Raw genomic sequence first — 6,000 nt, forward strand, 5'->3', positions numbered from 1 at the left:
AGGAAAACTAATTGGTATCAGACACTAAAATTTCTTGCAAGTTATGGGAAGTGTTAGTTGTGGGAATAACATTTTTTCCATACTCTGCATATTGATTTGCCTTTGAGATAAAAAGCATCAAGAAAGCAGGTGATAAGCCTTTGTTAATGCCTCTGTGATGAAATGCTGCAGCTACAGGCTACTGTTGATAAACAGGTTTTGAATTAATTAGTTCTGCATAATTATCTGAGCTATCAAGTCTCTAAAGCCGAATGAGACTGGTCTTCATACTAGTTATACACCTCTTGACAGCCATGAAAAACGTTTTTTATTTTCAAAAAGATCATCGCTTAAAAAAAAATTGCTTTTACTAGAATAACAAAATATTATTCTACTGTAATGGTAGAAGAAATATTACTTATAATTACTCTTGTTGAATTACAGAGACATGTAGCAGAACACTTTTGAGATTGCTGGTCAAACTGCTGGTAAAGGAAGAGATGGGCACTAGACTTGAATATATGTCTGCCTTTTGGGCTATGAATCCTTAGTGAGGAGGGGGCACATAGACCTCAAAAGGCATTGGAACCAGGGGAGGAGGCTGAAAAAGCTCTGCATGGATGTTTGTACCTGTTGAGTGCCATATCGTATAGCAATTAAATGTGAATATAATGCTTGTGAGTTGCTGCATGCATTAAGTTCATTTATAATATCCATACTCTATGTTATAAGGTAATATTTAAGTGTTTTATTCTGTAACTATAAAGGTGTTTGCTATGAAACTGGAAACCTCCACAGTCAGGGGAGAAGAATTACCAAGTCTGAAATATCAGTTTACCACAAGAGATGTCATCTCCTGCCCAACAAAACAAGGCCTCTAAACATCAGACAAGCTATTGCAGAACATCAGTGGATTGTTCCCTCTACACCCATGAAGAGGAGATATGTACAAACACTCATCCCTTCAGCTTGAGCTCTGGGGAAAAGGAATAAAAATCCCTGTCAAGAAGAAATTGCTCTCACTATACTGCTTGCAATTTGGAGAGGGTGATATTTCTAAACAAAAGCAAGGGATCCCTGAGCAGCTTACCTTAAAGGTCATAAAGTATAGAGCTTGCACATTATAGCAGCTTTTATTACTTTTTGGCACCTAACACCGCAACTCATTTGCATGTGTATGTTTACCAGCTTTAACTTTGTAAATAACTTCTTTCTTTTTCATAATTAATAAACCTTTAGTTAATTTAACAAAGAATTGGCAACAAGTGTTTCACTGGTGAGAGATCTCGGGTACACTTGACTTGGGGTAAGTGACTGGTCCTTTGGGTGTGGGAGTGACCTGAATATTGTTGCGTTTTTTTGGTATAAGGGACCATCTATCACAAAGGCTGGCTTGTCTGGGTGGCAAGATAGACTGGAGTGCCCAAGAAGAGTGTCTGTGACTCCATGTTAAGGTTGGTATAGTGCTTGAGGAATTCACACTTGATCCTTGGTTGGTGAAATCTAATTATAGAACATACAACCAGTTTGGGGTTTGTGCCCTGGTTTATAACAGTCTGCCCTGAGGTTGGCATTCATGATCATGAGCCACTCTAGACAGTCTGACATAGGCATTTTTATATCATAAAAACAGCCACACTATCTAGCTCAGTACTTGTCTTCTGACAGTAGCCAATGAACAGAGGGAATGAACAGAACAGGTTATCATCAAGTGATCCATCCCCTGTCACCCATTCCCAGCTTCAGGCAAATAAAGGCTAGGGACACCATCACTGCCCATCCTGGCTAATAACCATTGATGGACCTATCCTCCAGAAACTTATCTAGTTTTTTTTTTTTAAACCGTGTTATAATCTTGGCCTTCACAACATCCTCTGGCAAAGAGTTCCACGGGTTGACTGTGTTGTGTGTGAAGAAATGTTTCCTTTTGTTTGTTTTAAACCTGTTTGTTATAAGGTTAGGAGCCCCAGCCCTGGACCAGGACCCCATTGTGCTAGATGCTGTACAAATGCTGAACGAAAAGACAGTACCTAAGAACATAAGAATGGCCACACTGGGTCAGACCAAAGGTCCAGCCAGCCCAATATCCTGCCTACCGACAGTGGCCAATACCAGATGCCCCAGAGGGAGTAAACCTAACAGGTAATAATCAAGTGATCTCTCTCCTGCCATCCATCTCCACCCTCTGACAAACAGAGGCTAGGGACACCATTCCTTACCCATCCTGGCTAATAGTCATTAATGGACTTAACCTCCATGAATTTATCCGGTTCTCTTTTAAACCCTGTTATAGTCCTAGCCTTCATAACCTGCCCCAAAGAACTTACAATATGAGTAGAAGAGAAAAGACAACAGGTAGATAGAGTGACATGGGCCTACAAGGAAACATTGAGACATGAGATTCTGGCATATATATAAACATGGAAATGATTTTAAAATATTTTGGTTTTTTTAATATATTTCTTTAACTTTGAAGCTAAAAATATTCAACTAATGATTTAGGATCTTAAACAGATTTGTATTGTATTATAAGTCTGAATAGCATTTCAGTCCACCTTTACCCTGATAGTCCAGCAAAGTAGCTCATCCTACTAACCCAGTCACCATGGAATTTTGTAGGGAATGAGCAATTTTAATAACCAGAAAAGAGAAAAAAACTTGTATTAAATATTAGTCCACTTTGAATTTCTCCAATGGCTTAACAATTCACATGGCATTAATATTTGATGACCAGGCCCTGATCCTGCAATTTACTGCATGTGGGTATAAAGCAGCACCTGCACAGAATCTCCTTGAAGTCAATGGTCCTCTGCTTACATAGAGTACTAATGCACATACTATAAATTGCAGGTTTAGAGCCAACCTGGTTCCCTAAGAAACTTGGATATGGTGGATGCTCTGTCTTCATAAATCCCAACTGCTTAAGCATCAACAACTAATAAAGTCTGGTGTGTACCAGCTCTATGTTAAAGTGATTGGCTTGGCTTTCAGTGATCAGTCTGGATGGACTAGTTTAGCCATAACATTCTACTCTTTGAATAATGCATCTATAAATGCTTTTAAAAATCAGGAATAACAAAATAGGTCTTTCTTCTTTAAGATGTGCACTACCTAATAAATAAAGAAATAAAATAAAATAAAAACAGACTAACATAAGTTTCTCCGTATCAGATTAGACCATTGGCCCAGTACCCTTCCCCATTAAAGTTTCAGAAGAAAGTGAAAAACACTATGTAACATAGCCAGTGTGTAATATTGTGTATATTTGGGGGAGTGAGTGCAATGCTTCCTGACCTCTACAGTTTTTGAACCCTGAAGTATGAGATTTGTTTAAATTGAATATTACTGTTACAGCAAGCTTGCATAGCTACAAATGTTATTAGGGCTCATCAAATTAACCTGTCCTTTTTCAAATCCAGCCATAGTATTTTCCATTATCAATAAACATTATCTTCAAACCTAGATTTATATATTTAAAATTATTTTAATATTACACACACAGAAACTATGTTAAAAGGACATTATTAAGGCTGTAAAGTCAAACACTCAGAAGTTAGAAAATGTCAGAATTAAGGTTGCCGGTGCAACCTTGCCTCTGTCACTTGAGCGAATGGAGTAACTAATAGCAATAATATGTTGTAATCCTCTATGTGGATCAGAATCAGGGAGGAATGGGACACTTGGTCAGTGGGTTCACAGGTATTTGCTGACAGCAGAGGAATGGTGACACTCAGGAATCTGGGTTCCATTCAAAGCTCTGGAGAAGCATGTGCTCTAATGCGTATGGATTGATCTGCCCATTTCCCACAAGTCTGATTGCTTTCGCCCCATCCCCTCCAACCTGTCTCTCTCCCAGTCCCAATCTGGTCTCTTTCCCACCCCTGGCTCCTTGTCTCAGTTCCATTATCTATGCATAGCTCCTCTTCCCAATCCCAGCCTAGCCCATTCTAGCTCCTTGCCCAGCCAGTCTCAATTCCTCAGGCTTCTCATCCTAGTCCCAGTCTTCATCCCTCTCCCAGCTCCGCATCTGATCTCTCTGCCCCTTGTTCCCTCCCACACTGGTTCCTAGTCCCAGTCTTTTTGTCAAGACGCAGCCCCAGCCTCCTCCTCCTCCTCTAACTCTTCATCCAATCTCGGCATCTGCCCCAGCCAACTAGCTCCCACTTGCTCTGCTTCCCTCACCAGTTCCAGTGCCCCCCTTACTTCCAATCATAGTCTCCTTGCCAAACAGTTCCAGCCTAACTTTCCCCCTGTACCAATCCCAGCCTATCCCACTCTAGCTCTTGGCCAGCCAGTTCCAAACTCCCAGTCTCACCAGACTTCTAGTGAGAGTCTACTCCTTTCCTTCTCCTCCAACCAAACTTTTGTGCCCTGTGCAGTCAAACCAGGAAGATTCCTCCTTTATACTGCCTGGGTACCAGCAGGAGGGGTTATTGACAGCACAGGTGAAACAGGATCCCTGCTCTCCCTTCCAGTGCCCAGCTCTATCCTGGCCTGGAGAAGCCATTAAAGTCCAGATCCCTTGTAGCCATGGCCTGGAAATGCTTAGTTGCTCTGTGGGGATGACACAGTTCAGTCACACATAGGAGCTGTGAATGGCTTGAATATGCTTAATGAGTACATAAGAATGAGAATCTTCAGCGATTTAAACTGCTAAAAATCAAAGAAATCTGAGCATGTGCAAGTGGTTTTTTTCCAGACTTACAATGTGGCCAACTTTGCATGGGTTTTCACAGGGATGGCTAAAGATACATCCCTGACACAAAGACCACTCCCTGGCCCATTTCAGGTGCCTGCTCCAAAGCATGGGGACACTAAAGCATTTCAAACAAAAGGTCAGCAGAATTTTTTAACATATGCAAAATGACATTTCCCCCTAGCCTTGGTCTCAGAAATGGTTGAACCTTTTTGGCTAAGATTAACAAAAACAAAGAAGGAGACAGCACAGACAATTTCAGAAAGTTCAAAGCAATTAAAACAGTTTTATAATGGGAAGTAGTGGTCAGCCTTAATAATAGGAGGCAGTACCAATCCCACCTATAATAGGTTTTTATAAGAATGGAATTAAACATGTGCACTGAAGATGAGTCAGACGCTCATAGCATCCTGTTGATGTGACGGGCCAGCTCTTCTATAAATCCAGGCTACAAAAATGTGCTTGATAAAGAAGCCTAACGTTTTTGGAGAAGATAATCATTCTAGCTCAGTCGAACCTCACACAAACAGATCTCCCAATACTGTTAATGAGAGCTGTGACTGTAAAGACAGGGTGTGTAAGTAGGAGGGCATGGTCCTCATAAAAATACCACACTTAGAAATATTGGCTGTTAAAACCTACCATATTTCTAATGGTTTCTTTTATTCAACTTCCTCAGTGAGTTTAGTCAAGCAACAGAGCCCTGAAGCAGTGCTCTATTTGAAAATAGGCCAACAAACTTGGCCCAGTTTTCCTCCTGAACTGACTATTCACAGTTTTCGCTTTCAAGACCTCCTGACCCCACCCTCTATTTTTTCAAGCAACTTTCAGCTTTTTATCTCTTCTGAGTGGGAACAAATGAGACTCATATGGTCTGATTTGCCTGGTCAATCAGCAGAATAGTTCTGTACTTCAGTGCAGCTGTTGATGCTACTTAATCAGTGGGGGCAGGATATTGCATATTTGAGAGGTTTTACTCTTCTAGAATCTACATTCTGTCAAAGGGACTTCATTGTATAATCAATGACAGTCAGAAATATTCCATTAAGTGCAGAACTTATATGAGACATAAATGAAAACAATTTAACCCCAGGTACAACACTGCACATATTTTTATATAATCATCCAGTTCAAATTTTCTAAAATGTAATTTGTTGCATGTGACATAGGCAAATTAGCATTTATAACAGCAAAAGGTAGATCATTGTTAGAAGGAAGGATGAGTTAGTTGAACATTTGATTAATTAAATGGTACTTTTTACTCCCATGGAAAAATATACATCATCCTTTGAAATAAAGTTCATTCCATCTTCACAAAGTTTGGG

Source organism: Natator depressus, chromosome 11 (genome assembly GCF_965152275.1).
Source record: "Natator depressus isolate rNatDep1 chromosome 11, rNatDep2.hap1, whole genome shotgun sequence".
In the NCBI taxonomy this organism is placed as follows: Eukaryota; Metazoa; Chordata; order Testudines; family Cheloniidae; genus Natator; species Natator depressus.